This window comes from Lepisma saccharinum, chromosome 8 (genome assembly GCF_977018435.1).
Source record: "Lepisma saccharinum chromosome 8, izLepSacc3.1, whole genome shotgun sequence".
Lineage (NCBI taxonomy): Eukaryota > Metazoa > Arthropoda > Insecta > Zygentoma > Lepismatidae > Lepisma > Lepisma saccharinum.
Genome location: NC_139236.1, coordinates 88,819,132 through 88,838,397, shown reverse-complemented (window position 1 = coordinate 88,838,397; position 19,266 = coordinate 88,819,132).

Here is a 19,266-nt window from a genome sequence, read left to right as displayed (position 1 = left end):
AAAAATCACCAGAAAAGCGCTAGGCAAAGTGAATCACAAAAAAATGAATTATAGCATGCAATAGTATTCGCGATTAAAATTACCACCTGAGATCTATTCGCGATTAAAATTACCACTTGAGCGCTAGTGTCGCTTCCAATATGGCCGCTCTAAGTAGGATAAATCTTTGTTTACATTCAGCAGTATTACAAAATAGCAGCGTGTTGTCATGACTGGTATGCTAGAAAACGTTTAAATTACGCATTATTTTTAAATATTGCGAATGCGATGTGAATTCCAGGTACTCTAACAAACGTGAAGCTGTACTGAGAACGAAGCATTTAATTATAATAGGCAAAAATAACACGGAAAATGCAGACGAAACTATGTATACGCACTGGTTGTCCAAAGCAGTGCTGTATCATCTGCACGTCACGTTGTAACTGGGGTTCTCAGAAATTATTTGAAAATAAAGGAAATGAAATTGACCTGTAATTGAAAAGCTGGGACAGGAGAAAATTGCGAACATATCGTTGCAGTTCTTTCTCGAAAGAGAAAGGCTGGCTGGTTTAATAATAATATTCACGATTTCATGACCAGGCTATACTCACTGAAAAATAACATCGTATTGAATGAAACAGTAACATTAGCATGTCCATTTTTTTTCTGGTTACATTGGACATTAATTCATTCTCAAACTATTTTCATCTTCTCTCTTAATCGACTTGCACCTGTTCCAAATTTCACACATACGTAATACCGGTAATACATGGACGCATTGGGTAAGACGCATCATGATTTTTCGGAAAAAAAGAAGAAGAAGCAGCTTCATTTATAAAGTACAATTTAAAACTTCACTTTCATGGTAATATATATTTATCTCTCGAAAAATAAAGTAAGCAGACTCGTGCATTCTTCGCAATTTCCTTGCCGAATTACAATGTTATATCCCCCATACCAATCTTCTGTCAATTACGTTTTCCCTGATTTATTAACAAATTTCATTTTGTTGATTCCACAGGTTGGAAACCCCTGAAAACTTTTAATTTGTTCTGACCCATAAAACGATTTAGAGCAAAAGAAACCTGAACAGTAAACCTTACTCTCTCGCATATTCCCCATGCTTTAAACGACTTCAACACAACGTATCCTACTTAGAGTACTTCCTAGAAATCCCACCAGATGGCATATCGGTTAATTTTAATCGCGAATAGCCTGACAAGTTAAGAGTCCCGATATGCGCAGATCGCTGCGGAGCACTTCCTATTACGTCATCCTCCCTAACCACTCTTCTACGTACTGGTTATACTCATGGATCCTACTGTACATTGTCGGTGCCGGGCCATATCAGTTTATCAGTGGTTCATTTGATTTAATCCGCTCTTTGAAAATGCGTGCGGTGCGCGGATCGTAAACTGCAGTATTACGCACGCGCGTTAACGTTTATAACGATAACGAAGAGAAACTACTGGGCGAATGACTTTATTTTCTGAATGCGACATCGAGCAGTGACTTGTTTCTTTTTTGGCCGAGTCTGCTGCCACGCACGTGTCAGCAGTAAGAATAAGCTTCAAATTTGCTCCTGCCACGTAATTCGTCTGCTAAGAGGACGTTACAAATCTTAAGAACAGATTGAGACGAGAGAAATGCAAGTTTATGATTAGTGGGAATGAATGTACAGGAAATTTAGACCCTTTTTCTTTAGAAAACATTTAGCGATATTTTGTCAACGGCAAAGAGAATGGTACGCAAATTGACAGAATGAAACTGGTGGTGGACAATTTGCCTACTGTTTCTTTCGCCGTTGGGGAATGGGGTACAACAATGGCCGTGTCCGGATTGGCAAGCGCTCCGTCCAGTTCTCTCCCGTTGCTCTCGCGTGCCGTCGAAGTCACGCCCAAGTCGTCCGAATCTGCATGTCCCCTTGTAGTACGGTTGTCACTTTTCCCGCCAGGTGTCAGTTCGAACTTCACCCACCGCGCTCTGGGGCGCAGGCGCATCGCACGGAAGCAGAAGGCAGACGCCAAACAAACATGACAATGACTTCCACCTATTTACTACTAATATTAAAAATGTAACACGCTATTTCATCATTTACAATTTTTCTGCATTCAGTATTATCAATAAAATGTTAAAGTATAACTGAGTTTTACATCCTCTAATCAGTAAATGTTGTCTGTACAAAGTGAAAGTTAGAATATGGCTGCCAAGCGCAGCGTCACAGCGAGTTCAAGCGTGCATCTGTCGCGCCTCTCTGCTCTCCCCTCCGACTCCACGTCTGCCGCGAATTCGGACAACGGAGGTTGGCTGAGTCCCCGGATGGAACGGTGCTCTAGGTGACATCTGCTGCCGATTCGGACGCGGCCAATCACTACGAGAAGGCAATCTGATAAACACGCTTTCCTGTGTTCTTTTTTAAAGCACTGAAATGTTCTTGCTCTTTACTTTTTTTTTTGGCTGCATATTTTTGAATTATAACACCATTAAGCCTTGTTTCCATGATTATGAAAAACTAAATATGCTGACCAAGGCAGTAATTTATTTTATTAAAAACATAAACTAAACGTAACGTTTCAACCTTCTAGCAAGGTCTTCTTCAGACTCTGTATCAAGTACAAAAGTAGTTTTTCATATTTTTGAAATGCAAAAATGAAAACATGCCGGGTCCAACGAAATCCACAATCTGCTCTGGAAAGCCCCTTAGAGAACAAGCCAGAGAAATTGTTTACAATGTTGCAACATATTTGCGAAATCAGGAGGAGTTACATAAACTTAAGCATAATGTTGTAGAGTCCACAAGCGCCGTCACGGGAGTATCTGGATGGTTTCTCAGGTTTTACAAGAATTGGATTGGATTGATTTGTTGTTTTAAGTCCACTTTATGCACAGTAAGGCTAATCGATACTGGACGTACAGTTTAACCCTGTAATGCCCAAGGTACTAGAGTGCCACACACGTAAATTTGCCGTTGCGTAGAAACGAATTTTCGTTTCGTCTCCCTCTCTCTTAGCATCATGTGTTCTACCCTGCTCGAAAACCTTCGCTATTGTTGCCACATTGTCATTCCATTCCTGGACACACTCGCGCAAACATCATTGAAAACAATTGAATAGCGCTCCAGCTCGCGGTTCCCACCGTTCGGTAGGGACGCTAATGTGGCAATATAGCACGGCGTAGTGCTTGCTTCTTTTATGCAGTGCATGTTCATTGGCTAGCTAGTAACTAGTGTTGCCAACTGTAATAATGAAGCACTATTTCTGTCACGGAAGGGGAAAAGGCAGGTAAAGTGGCGGTGAGTTTTGTTGGATTGGAAGCACCATATTTTTATTTTATACTAAGTATTTGACCGGTTTGACGTTGTGTGCGTGTATTGCGTGTGTGTATGTAAAAGTGTGTGTTTGCTAATGAACGTTAAATTCCATAATGCCTCCAGTTCTGTCGAAGTTGAAATCAAAAACCTTGCATAGCCAAGCTCGGGAAATTCTAAGCAACGTGCACGAGTTCATGAAGGAGGAAGCCAGTCATGGTGTTAGCATCCCAATAAAGCATTTTGGCAAGAGAACAGCGAACAGCAGCAACAAATTGTTCATATTTCATAATTTTGGAATTATTCAAAATAAATAAATTATGTGGCTCCAACATCATTTCAACTCTGGCTCCAGCACGTGTTGTTGTAGAAATTGCATAGAGGAGGCTGTCATTTTTGCTGCTTAATGCGATACATATTGTTTTCTGTGTTAAAATTGCCATGCTTTGATGGGTGACCAAGTTCATAGCAGGGCCGGCGGAAGGGGAGGGCGAACCGTCCCATCGCCCAGAGCGGCAAAATTTGAAGAGAAGAAAAAAATAAGCCTATTGAAAACTGTGATCGAGCGAGATATTCTTTTGCGCTGAATAGTATTGAAATAGCATAAGAAGTCTCATTATTTATTTTATATTTTGATGTTTTAGTTAGGAATATATTGATTTTCAATTTTCCGTTGCTGCGTAATGACCGGGGGGGGGGGTCGAAATAGAGCGGCATCTGCCGCCACCTCCCAGGGAGGCAAAATGACTAGCGCCGGCCCTGGTTCATAACAAAAGAAAAAGCCGCGCAGCTTATCGTCTAGTGGCAGTATATGTACTTGTTATTGTTGTGGAAGCCGGCATCCTTTGTAAATGTACAACAAAGGCAACCGACTGTCGCCGATCTCAGAGAGGAAATAATAATACTGCTTCAGGAGGAGTGTTATGGTGCAATTGTAGCGGTTTAACACGTTGGCATGTTATTATCTGCCGTTGCAGTTCCATACCAGTGTATACGGGTTTTTGGAGTGAAAAGTTAGAACGCCACCAGTGCATTAATGCAATGAAAAATAATATATATATTTTTTTATTTTGTTTGAAATCACTCAAATAAGGAATCGTATGAAGAAGTCTTCTTTGCAGCATTTTGGGTAATTTTACTTATGTGTTAGTTTATATTTTGCGAATTTTTAGTCCATAAGTATGTAGCTACATACAAAGCCACTTGTTAGTACATATTAATCCTAGTCCTGGTATAATGCATGACGTTTAAAACTCAACGTTAGATAGACCTGAATTCTCTAATTTTATTGTTGTACGTAACAGCTGTGCATCGGCGCACTGCAGCGATTTTTCTATCTGCTCCATTAGCAACACTGCTTCTTTAGTTGTTTCGCGCATCGCACGGCAGAATTATCTGCGCTGGACTCTAACTTGTTAATTTCCATAATTACATTGTCGATTTTTTGGACCCTTTTGGACAACTTATATCAAATATATTCGATTTTTTTTTAAAAAAAATCTAAAGAAATAAAAATGTTGTTGCATTTATGATACACTGGGCATTTATTATTACTACATGTACAAAAGAATCCATTTTGATGCCCACACGTGAGCAGTTACATTACAATAAGGTAAATGCTCACATGACTTATCTTACATATGATAGTTGTAAAAACAATTTCTGCCTTTGTTGAGGCATAGATTTACTTTACATTTAATACAAGATACATATGTGTAACCCTGAGAACAAAATTTACATCGTTGTCGATTCTTTTCCCATTGAGGAAAATGATTTACTGTATCTCTCCGTATCTCTTTCGTTGGACCATGCGATACTGCCTTCCACTTTTTCACTTCAGGTGGACTTTGAGAAAGTCTACCTTTTCGTGCCTTGAAGCTTATAAGAGATTCTGCCACAAGGGCTTGAAATTTTCGTAAGGGTAATTTGTCCTTATGTGGTATACTAAGGAATTTGCTGTCTCTGCAGTATAGAAGCCATGCATTCACAAGAGCACTAGTTAGAAGATGATACCACAAGTACATATACCACCTTCGACTCTTTATAGAATATTTGTACAAGCTTACTAAACAATTATGAAGATCAATACCACCCATTATTGATGTTTGGGCGTGGTACATTTAGAAATTGCTTCATTTTCTTTTCCCATCTTCTAACTTCTATTACTGGTTCCAAACTAGCATAGGTAGATATGAGTATCACACCACGATTGTCATACCATTTCACTATCAATATTCTGTCATCTGTGTCTCTTCTATAATCAAAGGCTCCTCTGCCATTTTTCTTCAAATCTTTGTCACATAGTAGAGGACATCCATGTAACCTGTTGACACGTATGGTGCCCAAATAATGCAGCCCTTCTTCCAATAGAAAAAATTGTCAGCACAAACAATGAAGCCTTCGTTTCTTGGTACTTGCGAAGACATTTTGAAAACAGTGTCTCCACCCAGTCCGTACAAATATGGATTGGCTGACTTGCCTTCATAAACTTCCAATTGGTGAAGAAATCCTGAGCTACTTGCTCTTCCCCACAATTTAATGGATGGGGTTTACCCTTTATATATTGTCTTAACCCTGGACTTTTTGTGCCTGTGAGTGGCACAATGATTTCATCAACACTTTGATGTTGTTCTTGACTAATTTTTGCAAAATTATTTTGTAATTGGGAAATGAATGGACGAAGTTTCCACACTTTATCCTTTTTCTGATCATCTGACACCTCTGCATTATTTGTAAAATGAATGTACCTACACAACTTTTCAAACTCATTCCGAGACATTACATCTGCAACAAGGTGATACCTACACTTTCTCTCCCAGTAAGACTGAATGTTAGGCATCTGAGCAAGACCCATTCTAAAATACAAACCAATAAGCTGTTCAATGAGTTTGGAATTTATCATTTCTGCTTAATGCCCGAATTATAATACTAGATTTCTTCTTGAAATAGTTCTAAAGCAATGACACATGCAAAGATAAAAATTTAGAATTAGAATAAAACATAAGTATTCCAAATAATGTAAATTAGTTGCAGATATGCAACACTGGGATCATATGGTGCAATTCTAAATGGAATTCCCAATGTTGCATTTGTGCAACATTTTTTTATAACTATATTTTCTCAAAGAATGTACACTAAAATCTCTAATATATAAAAGAAATGTGAAAACGAAATACTAAATTAACAGAAAGTAATTATCTCCCAAAGAAAACTCACCGTGATGTGTTTGGTTTGTCCATTCAAAGATGACCCAGACATGCCTGGCACTGCATCCATATTGAAACAACACACAGTGACAATTGACTAACAGTTTCTGATGACGTTAAAGGTTATGTATCAACAAAATATGTTTTTTGTACAGCACAAAAGTCAAACTTGGCCATAGACATTTCATATTACTAGAGAACTCTATACAAAACTTTAAAATGGGAATATGAGATGACGTTGCATATATGCAATGCATGGCATTACTGGGTTAAAGTGGGATCCGAACCACTATGTGCCTCCATCTGGAATCGAACCCGGGATCCCTTGATTACAAGGCGACGACGCTACCACTGCGCCATCGGAGAGTTCAAGTTTTAAAAGAAGGAAAAGAGTCGTTGGCAAAAGCTGAGCTGAAGTTCTATACTCCGACAGGTAGAAAACAGCCCTGCAAAAAGCGAATACAAATTTCATTGAAAATCCTCAGACCATTCCACTCCCTCCAGGTTGCAACACTGCAAACCAACGTCGCTGCAGAGAATGGAGTGGGGAAATGTGGTGTGAGCTGCGCAACAGCTATTTGCAGCGTCTTGTTTTTAAACTTGTCAAATTATAAAATAATGGATCATGAAGGGAAATTGAAACTTAAGTGGACATCTCGATGCTAAGATATAATTTAGACAGTGGCGTGGCGTGGGATTTTTAAAAGTGTTACCGGTTATCAGTAGGACATTTAAGGGAGGGGCCGTATGACTTGGGCACCTCCCCACCTCATGATGATTCAGTTTATCGTCAGTTTCAGCCATTAAATGAAGCAGTTCCACATAGTTCCCTCGATTCAAGGAATCGTTGGTTTCGTCTCTTCCTCTGAAGCGTAATTCTTGTAACAATTCTAAGTAACAAGTGGCGCGAATTATGCATTCTAAAATAGAGTGATTTTGCCAGTAATCAACCTTTTAAGAGAAATTTTTATTTCAGTGATTTCGCGTGAATAAAAATCCCAGTACATTTTCTAGTAATCAGGATGTATTTAAAATGGAGAATTGCACTTTTATGTCTGCAGTATTTATTATAGCACAAATAAACCACGAAATATAGCAATTAAGCTCACATTGTAAAAAGAGAGCAAAAATCCCAGTACTCGGCCACTGAAATTCAGAAGTCAGCCATTGTCAACACTAGTAGCCAGCCTGCAACTGCACAAAGACAATATAGGTTGCCCCAGGTCAGCTATTGTTTCACAGAGCTGTTTTTTTATGCATAAAACATTTTAAGAGAGCATATATTTAAAAATGAAGGTTAACTTATCATGTAAGTAACATTATGCATGCCTAGTAACATTAAATAGATATACTTGTGGGTGACATTAAGAACACCTGCTTCACACAGACTGTTGTTTTTTTAACATTAAGAATAGGCCCTAGCATAGGTTTTATGAAAGAAAAAATACTTTTGTGAGAATCATTCATTATTTGGCCCAACTAAGCACACTCTGGGCAGGCAAACAGTTGCTGAGATACATCTCTATAAGGCAAGTTACACAGCTCTGTACATTTCAGGTGGAACCAGCGAATGCAGTAATCACAACCAATGTTTTTAAGATGATCATCTTCGACATTACTTATTAAATCTTCATCACACACTGAACATTTTTCATGACTGTCTTTCCTTTCTCCAGTGGTACTGTTAGATGGGTCAGGTTGGTGTCTGTTTTGAGATTTTGTCTTTGAACTTTCCAGTTTTCTCTCGTCATTCTCCACATGGTCTTTTCTTCTTCAGTTTTCTTCTTTATTTCTCTGCCACATGTTTTCTCCATACCTCTGACAATATTGCGTGTGGATTTTTTCCCTTTTTCTGTCCTTTGGTTCCTTTCTTATAAGACCAGGCCAAAACAGATGGCTGTCAAATTCTCCTGGTGAAGGGACTGTTGGTGATGGAGGAGTTGTGTCTAATGGACACACTGTTGTTGGAGGTGGAGAGAGAGATTCATGCATCCCAGTGGTTGCTGCTGATGGGCGAAGTCTTGTTTCTGGTGGGGAAACTGTTGCTTGAGAATGTCATGTCATTTCTGGTGAGGAAGAAACAGTTGGTGGTAGGCACTGTACTGCTCCACCTGAAGAATTAGCTACTGGGGAAAGGGAACTGGTTGTTGGTGAAGAAACTGTTGGAAGAGTAACTACCTATTCCTGATTCACTGTGTGTCAGATCAAAAGTAGGCTCCAGAAGTCCACTGGTAGTTAGTTCCTTGATACATTCCAGGTGCAAGATTTCCCACGTCAGAATCAATCTGATTATAAGCAGAAAGGCTGTCTGCATCATCTGGTGGAACAGGGAGAAACTCATGCATTTCTGGCTGAACACAGGTAGGGGCAAGAGAGTCTGTTGAAACGCACGTAGTTTCATTTTCTCCTGAAGTCACTGTTACACTGCTGATTTCTTCAACAACTGCTGCCACATCAATGCCTCTTCTCTCAAGTCTAGCTTGGAAGTGTTTAATTACAACAATTGCAACTTCACATTCATCTCTTGTTGGATTCACTTGAATATTAGTATTACCTTCTTGTAAGTTTGTGGTCAAAGACATCTGCTCCAAAGCATTCTGCACACAGTTTGTGTAGTCTACGGCGTTGGTGGCTCAGTCGGTAAGGCCTGCCCTACTCCCCTACACCCTGGCTATGGTAACACCATTAAGCCTTGTTTCCATGATTATGAAAAATTAAATATGCTGACCAAGGCAGTAATTTATTTTATTAAAAAACATAAACTAACGTAACGTTTCAACCTTCTAGCAAGGTCTTCTTCAGACTCTGTATCAAGTACAAAAGTAACCAGATACAACAAAAGGGCATTATATATACACACAAAGATTACTCCCTCCAGAAACTTCTCTTGTTCGTCTTTGTGTATTTCTTTCCTCTTCAAGTCCTTCCAGTTGTTAATTTTCCTCATCAGCCTTGGAAAATGTCCAATTATAACACCATTATAACGCCCTGGCTATGGGCGTGCTCTGCTTTATAACATGTGAATCAATGGAAAAGCATGAAAAGTAAATTATTGTTGACCTACTCCCCTCATTCAGTTACCTGTAGGCTAATTATATGACTACAACTTCCAGCTTACAATTTCAATGTATTTTTCTTATTTTAATATGTGCTCATACCAAATAAAATACCTGCTTATCAATGCAGAGGCACTTTATAATAGCTAGAATTTTTAAATGCCTGTGATTTTCCTTCTTCAGTAGAGGGGGCTGACTACAGGATAAGCTGGCACCAGTAGCTAGCCACTTTTGTGATATGGGGGCTGCCCACTGGAAGGATTTGTCTCATAGCATTTTAAACAGAACCATGTTACAGGGATTACTGTTCTATGTCCAGAACATGGTAAGATAGTCCCAATGAGCCAACCAAGGTTAAATCCAGTAGTCAGCCCCTGGAGGCTGACCACTGGCAGGAAGCCAGAATTCACAACCCTGTACTCAGCCTCCCCCCTGTCGACATACAGACATTAATACACAGCTTAAAACGTCTTTGAAACAAATCCTTATTCCTTCTAACACAAATACAAACAAAATATTTGGTAATTCTTCACTAAATAACCTTGTTACCTATTTGTTATCACAGTTGCTGTTGTTACTTTTTTGTTAGAAAAAACATGTGCTTGCATCAGTAACACAAACAGCTCCACTGGATGGTTCCTTCCTTCTTCACCAGATGCCACCGCCTTTCACACAAAGGCTGGCTGACTACTGGAATATGGTTTTCCAAGTCTGTTACCAAATATAGACACAAGGTTTAGTGGCAGCCTTATAAATGTACATTTTTTTGTGATGTGGCTGACTACTGGAGGAGGCTGACTTTAGGAACATCCAGTGACGTGCGGTGACGTCGACACTTGGGGTAGCAGTCAGTGGCGTGCTCAAGGGGGGGGGGGTGTCACACCCCTCCCCCTTTAGGGGCCAGTATTCCTAAAAAAAAGAATGTCAATAACAGGAAAAGATTACAAAATGATGAATGAGTACTAAAAAAAAGTACACGTAAACCCCACCCACATTCGAAAATAAAAAACGATTTGATTTGACTACTAAGCCAGAGATCCTGGGTTAGAATCTCAGCTTGGCCATGGGTATTCTTTGTGTGTGTCCCTTCATCAATTTTATCGTATCATCTTCGCGATTAGCTAAAAGTGGCGGAAAAACGAAGTAAAATAAACCAAATCGAGCAATCAATCAATGATTTCATTTCATTTTTGTTACTTAGAGTTGCTTTTTGTCACATTTGGTTAATTGCGAAGATGATGCGATAAAATTAATGAAGGTACAAACACAAAGAACACCCATGCCCATGACGGGCTTCGAACCCGGAACTCCTGGTGTCGTAGCGCGCTGTGATAACAACTCCCGCACAGTTGGTTGATTTGGTGTTTTAAGTCCACTTTATGCACAGAAACAAAACAGGAAACAAAACACACTTTTTTGTAGTTTCTTCAATAATGTTCATTTGGCTTTTTGAGTTCTGAGATACATTTTTCACTCCAAATTATTTCATTATTCACTGCAGAGTACAACACATAGGACAAGAATGCGCACTCATCACGGGTTCGAATCCTGGCCTGGATTGTTCATATGAGGTCCCTTCATCAATTTCATCTTATCAACACTCATCCTCATTTTCGCAATAACCAAATGTGGCAGAAAACCGAAGTAAAATAAACCAATCCAACAAAAATATGAACGCACGTCCTCTTGCCCAAATAAATACATCCGTATTTAAAACTGTTAGAGGCCAAGAGTAGTATATTTAAATAAAACACTACTAAAACGAGAGTGAGAGAGAGCCCGAGCACATATTTGTAATTTAATCATTATATATTTCATACTTGAAAAAGAAAAAAGAAAGAAAGCATAATATTATTCTCTGCACATAACACGTTCCCATTTCATAAATAATAAAACTACATCCCATATTATACATACATATTGTATGTGTAAAATGTTGTGTAAATACAGAGAACTGCAGAAAATTTTACCCTGAGTTCTTTAGACGATTTACAAAAAAATCTATGCGAAACCAATCCCCTATCTGTCCTATAGGAGATAGACTGGGGGACCTGAAAGCACGGGCTTTCAACCATTGCAGCGGGGAAAGGGGGCAAGGGAGGAAGAGGTAGAAATCTTTATTTTCTTTAGCACGCCCGTTTCTACCTGGAAACTGGTCTGGCGGAAGAAGAGCGAGCTAGGGTATCCAGCCAGCTTTGCCCGCGGAGAACACCGATGGACGAGAAGTGCGTGGAAAAAAAGGTGTTGCATATGAGCTGTGGTGGCTTTAACAAGACAATAAATATTGTGATTTGAATATAATTCGAGATGCGAGATTGATTGATCTATCTCAGCTAGACTAGCTACTCCTCAGTGCACGTCACTGGGAACATCCATCCTATATCTATTTCTTTTAATGTTGTCATTGTGCTTATCCACACATCACTTAAAAGCTTCGCTCAAAGAAAAATCAATCCTTGTTTTACCAAACACTTTCGATGCAATATGTTGCTTATCGTGCCGTTCCCTGATAGTCCTGAAGTTTTCCATGTTATCCACACCTGAATTTCACACGTTTTTTTCACCCAAAAATAGAGTACATAACCAACAAAACAGTTTCGACAACTGCGCACATTCACATAACCATGGATAGTCATTATACCATGAAACATTGAAATGTCGGTCATATCCAGCAGATGACTTGGTTTGTAAGTCGTTCAAAATAGGCGTTGCCCTTCCTTTCATCACATTTTCGCTCTTCCTGCAAAAGCACGCGAACCGAAATATTGGTTCAAAATATCTTCTCTCGCAAAATTACACACACTGTTCAGATAAGACGAACCCGCCACCTCGGAACTCAAAGCAAGCTCCATTCCGCTTAATTAATTGACAATGCCCGAAAACAACACAAAGACGAAAGACACCACTCACAAAACTTGCACTGCACAGTCCCTCCCGCCAACAGTTGTTTACTTTTGTAACAGGTGAAGCACCCCCATCTCCCTTGAACCCTCCCTTCTCAGCAGCGGCGCTTCCCCAATAGCCAATATTTCCATCGGAACCTTACACTGCAAGAAGTCCAGTTCTACTACTGTTGCCATCTTAGTTCTTTTGAAACCAGATTTGCCCAAATCACGAAACTCTTCGCTTCAAATAGGACGTATGTAGAGTAGATGTAGTCTTCATCTGTTTCCTTACTACTCCCACTCCCATGTTTCGCTAAATCCACAGAAATCTCATTTCTGACACCACTACTATTTCGTATATTTCAAGTTCGTGACGATGAGGATGCATGGTGATTTATTGAAATAAAATTATTATTATTTTGTGTATGTAATTATTAATTTTTATAATTATGTAAGTAAAAGAATTACCATTTCTTGCTGAGGATTCAAACCTGCGACACCTGACACTTCAGAGCATGCTAAGATAACAATCTGGAAATTATGCTTGTAAGTAATGTTTTCACCCAAAAACAGTCCTGATACCTCAAAAACATTGCTTCAATCCGAAATTATCGCATTCCTGCGACAACTTATGTCAATCTCAATCAGCCCTTTCAACAATTATCACAAATTCCTGTAACCAAAATAATACGTATTATATGTGTGAAATATAGAATTTTAGGTTGACCTTTTTACAAGGACAGTGGACACCTTAACCATCCTTTTTCCTCTCCTCTCCTTCTCGCCTACAATGTCAAAGAAGGACAAAGAGTACTTTCGTAATCACTTATGTTTAGTGTAAATACAAAATATCACTTGTTAGTTTGCTTTTCCCCAGTGTGATTTGATTTTTTTTATTTTGATTTGGCATTTTAATTCCACTTTATGCAGTCAAGCTAATCGAGACTGGACCTGTGGGATCCGAACCACTTGTGCCTCCAGTGGGTATCGAACCCAGGGACCCCTTGATTACAAAGTGGCGACGCTACCACTGCGCCATCGTTCTCCAGTGTGAGTGGACACCTTCAGAGTAAGATAGACCCGATTCGGTGACTTAGCTCTTTTCTGTCAATTGAATATGGCAACACTGATCTGTATCCGATAAGGATCACCCGCAACTATGGCGGCTAAACAGGCATGGCAATAACCTGCCTCCTCCTCCCGCCATAACAGTCTTTGCCGCGATGCGAAGTCTTCCTTGCGCGAGCTCAGGACTCTTTCATGTTGCCTCAGGAGGGTACCGGAACAGTCCTCCTCTTCGCTTTTGCCGGTGTCAGAAAAAATGTCAGCCTGCAATATTTACTTTACGACAATATTACCAGTTTATGTATGTAATAATATTTTAAGACAGGTTCTTCAATTCTTTATTTTTTGATGTTACCCAGCGGTTACTTGCACCCCACGCCTCTGAATTTAGATGATTGTGGGCTGAAATTAAAGGCAGATATTTTACATAAACGATTATAGTCGAATTACAATATTTTATTGTGTGCTGCAGTGTAGCATGCTTGGGGGTAGGAGACAAAAACTATGATTACGAGCGAGCGAAAGTGGTCCTATGCAGTACTCTACTCACCAGACTTCTTCACTTAGCAACATTTAACCAATCATATTCTTGCTATTCTGTTCTTGTCTCAGCTTCTCCAGTTTTGTTTCCTTCTCTTGTAGACTATTTGGTTGTTTGTCTATCTTCATCAGTTTTTTCAATTCCAGTGTCTTTTACCTTTCCTTCTGTCGCCTTTTCCTCCTTGCCTTTAATAACAAACTGCTCATCACAATGTTGATTGTAATGAATATGAGCTGCTCTTGCCATCTGCAAGAGCTCTTTTGTAGCTGTGGCTTGATCTCTTACTTATACATTATATAAAATAACATACTAGGAAATGTATCAGTAATATTAGATTTTTTCTAATTGAAGAAAGCTAATACTCAAGAAATGCTTTCATCACTTTTAGGAGAAATTATACAAAATATACCTTACCTTTAGTTGAATTGAAATAATAGTACTAATAACCACAGTGGGAAGTTGTAAAGGAGTAACAATTGTTTTAAAAAAAAAATCAAATTGTAGTCATGCAAACTGACTACTGAACATTTTAAAACAAAAATACTGACTTGATTATTTTTAACCTTTAGTCCCGTGGCTCTTATGCAGTTTTTACCTGTCCCAGACCATTTAAACGAGTTTTGTAAGGTTTAGCAAAAATCTTCCTATGGCAGATAATTTAGTGAAACTAGAAACATTTTATTCTAATAAAATGTACTTTGACATGAAAGTGTTACTATCTGTATGTATTTGTTATTGTTCGTGGCTTCAAATGTGAAAATTGAAAAAAAAGAAAAGAAAAAAAAATTGCCCCTCCCTGTTGAGAAATGGGACAGGAACAAATTATATGCCCTATTTGCAACCACATGTCTACATTATAATTCAATATTTATTTTGTTCCTAATGCCTTTTGCCATCCGAAGAAAAAAATGAAAAAGAAACTAAGTGCACGAGTTATTTTCAACAAGGGTTGGCAACATGCACAAGGAAGTGCAAGAGTCATTTTCGACAAGGGTTGGCAACATGCACAAAATAATGGGACTGTAGGGCCCAACATTGCCTGACCCTGGCCACTACCAAGTCTCTGAAAGAAGTTATTCATCCTCTGAATTGCTTGATTCACTTTGACTCGAGTCACTAACACATTCACAATTTCCCGGAACTCCTCGCCGCTTTCCAATTTCCCATCTGTGTCAAAACCATCTAGTATATTGTTTACCTCCCACTCCAAATCCTCTAGCCGTATAGCTGAACTCATGTTCGCACAACACACACACACACACACACACACAAAATAAAAAAAAAGTAAAAATACCTCTCACTAAACTCCCACGACGATCAAAACATGAAAAAATATCTTTCACTCCACTCGCAAATACGCGAAAACTATGCGCATGACATTACTGCAACGCCTCATAATGCCTCTGTGAACTCATATGACGCATCCTTTTCAAAATAAAAGGGACAGTCAGCTGAAAAAATTACAAGAGTTATTTTTAGCCCCAATCCTACCTCTTACTCCCCCCTTTCATTTTCCTTCGGAAGGAGGAGTGGTTGTCTTCTGAAGCAAGCATTGTGCAAAGTCCATTTCACCTGCTGAAAAGTTATCGCAACAAAATACTTTTGACAACAATGACCCCCTCCCCCTCCGACCATGACCTGCTTCAGCATGTTGAGAAGGAAAACAATAGACAAACAATTTCCTCATACATCGCTTTCCTGCAAGGCATGAGATTGTAAACAAGCATTTACAGTGGTGCCAACTCATTCGATGCCTCTTTTACTGTGTCGACAAAGAGGAGGTGTAAATTTAGCAGCTGCTGCTGATGTCATTAGGGAGATGAAGAGCACCAGCGTCGCTGTTGACGCATATCGACTCTTGGTTTCAAGTTCAACACACAGAGTCATGAGCATAGAAAATGAACAGGGTTGCAAGGCAACGAAAAAAGGTTCTGTTCTATCAGTGAAGGTATGACCGACTGGGACTGTGGCCAAAAATGCCATTGGTCAGCACATGACTGATTGGGACTTAAAAGGTTAAAAAATACTAACAAATTACAGACTATCATGAAAAACTGACTTTTACTGATTTTACAGACCATTTTCCACCTTACTTTGCATGTGTCTATGGAAAGTTAGCATGTCAGGCTTCAGTAAATTTAGTTATAAATATTGTTAATAAAAGGATGATATTAATGATGGACATGTTTCACAATAAAACACCACATGAACAATTAATCTCATTAGTAAATATATTTCTGAAAGGAAATAATTTAGTACATGTGAAGAAGGGTAGAAGTAACATGTATAAAAAATGGCACAGAATGGTGGTATAAATAGCAAAATAAAGTGCATACAAGCATATAATAAATATGAATATTTTTTATACCTTATGTTTTGAAAATAGCTTGCAATCTTCTTTTATTGTGCCTGCTATAATAATACTCTTTCCAAATGGTCACAAAGGTTAAGCACATATCCACACAAATAAACCTTAAAAGTAAGATATTTGGTGCATTTTATGAACGTAAAATACACAATAATAATACTGAATGCAAAATAATGCTCAATATTATCCTGAGTTAAATTATGACGCAACTTTCACAGCCTTCTATAATCTAAAGATCATATCGATAATACTTACAGGGGACAAGCACAAATTCTAGGAATGTACACAACTATCCACAACTACTGTTAATTTGGAAGTCACTCACTAAATACTTATATTATTTTCAAAACATACATACACTCCTCATAAAAAAATTGGAATATTGTTATATTAGGCACAAGTTTGCCATATTGTTACATTAGGGAATAGGTGATAGGCACTGGGGCATATGTTGGTGAAAACATAAGAATGTCCAGCAGACACAGATACCATGTGTTGTTGCATTCCAACACCTAAGGCCTAATATAACAATATTCCCAACTTTTATGAGGAGTGTATTCAAAGCTGATCTGTAAATAAATATAACGTCTACAAATTTTTAAATTAAATGTTTTGTCAATCTCATCTGGTAAGTAAATACAGTAGAGCGTCGATTATCCGAACGTCGGTCAACCGAACGACCGCTTAACCGAACTGTGTACTCGCTCACTTTCAGATATCTGTAATGAAAAAAGTACGTGACTTAGCTGCTCGTAAGCGTGTAGGCTTGCTTAGACAGACCAAAATATATTTTTTTAAACGTTAATTTTGTGTACTGTGTGTATTGTTCATGCAAAATGCGTATGTAATATGTACATATTTTTGTTTAATAAACTGTACCACATACTATATATTCCTACTAAAGTTGCCTTTGTACGTTACTTTGTAATACATACTTAAAGAGATGCCTGTTTTTATGAATAAATTTACTGTACAGTACTTCTTTTTGGCAAATAAACATGTACAGTTCGATTATCCGAACAAACCAGTTTTCCGAACACCCATGTCCCCCAATTACTTCGGATAATCGACGCTCTACTGTATTTAAATTCTAGTTAGGACTATGAATATAAGTGACAATACAAAGAAGACTATCAAATTGAATACTTATATTTTGCGATACTGACTTAGGTTCTCTAATATGAGATCTTCCTCAAGTAGAGAGCTTCATTAATATTTTATTATACACTTAATACTTATAATGTATGATAATAATAACAATTTGAACTTCAAAGAAGAAATGTACCAGCATGATACATAACGTTCTACTATGCTAAAAATGTCATGGGCAAATGAATGGAAGCTGCCCCCGGTGGTGGAGTGGTTAGCACAGCGTGCTACAATGCCAGGCATGGATGTTTGCGAAGTGTCCATTCATCAATTTCATCATATCATCACTCATCCCCATCTTCGCAAATTAGCCAAAAAGTGGCACAAAAAGCGAAGTAAAATAAAGCAAATCAATCAAATGAAAGTAAGTACAGTTTTGGCTGTGGGACGAGAAAACGTGTGAACAACTTTGAACAATTCTTATTATAACACAAGTTAGTACTTGTTATGCAATATAAATATAATTGTCTATATGCTAAAGGTATGTGCGTAAATAAGCGAGACGTTATGGGACAAAAATGCCGGCATCTGAGTCATGTCATGCGCTATCTCGGCCCACAGCCAAAACGAATGCACTGTGTAATACAACCAGCTTGGCTTCAGTTGCAGAATCGAATTTTGATTCTGAAAAGAAATAATGTCTTGATGGCAGAAAGGTAAGTTTGGAAGATGACCACATAAACATCTGGTGATTGCCACTAATCATGTGACCATAATAAATGTTTAATGATGCAAGCTCCTAGAAATTTTTACTTTAACAGGTGTTAACTTGTTTCAATCAGAACATGTTTAGTGCAAGTTTTTACACAGAGAAAGAGAGAGATGAAAATTACAAGGAAAACTGAGAACAGGAAGCAATTTGAGGATGACTGTGGAGGGTACACCCAGTCAGAAAGAGATCGAGAGAGAGAGAGAAAGATGTTGCAACTATAGTACTCTCTTTCCATTAAGCTGATGAAATGTAGCATATAGCATTACCATTTTTTAGCAAGATTAGCAATTGGAATTCCAATGAGGATGGTGGCAGTGGCTACCGAAATTAATAGAAAATAACTTCTCGGAAAACGTGAGTACCTGAATTATCTATTACCGCGTTTCTCATTCCCACAGTATGAAAAGATTAGCAAGATGTGACAATACACTAATACTTGTTACATACATGAAAAAGTAACAGTTTTACGTTGAACAAAACATTTTAAACTTACAGCATGTACAAAAATAATTATGCATCAATTACATTTATCATGCATTTCAATTCAAGCAAAGATGGATCATTTTTCTCCTTTTATGCCCCTTTCCTGCCTTTGCTACTTTACAAATAGTAAATACATTGAAAAATTAATATTAAAAATTAGGGATGGGACCAATTTATCAACTAATTATCATAAAACAGCTTATTATAGCATGTTGCCAATAATTTTACAAATCTGATACTTCTACATAATAATCAGGGTGGCCACTACAGAAGAATGAAAAAATTCAAGTGTAATTCCCGGTTTTCAAGGTGAACTTTCCCAAAATTCAAGTAGATATTTTCTCTATTTCAACCTTATGTATTACTGCCTCTCACCACCCACAATAATATACACACAAATATATTAACAATATAAAGGGTCTAATTCAATTCAATTAAACACTAAATATATGGTATTTAAAATATTTTGTTTAAGATGCAGAGTTTACATTTACAATTTAACATATTCAGACTCT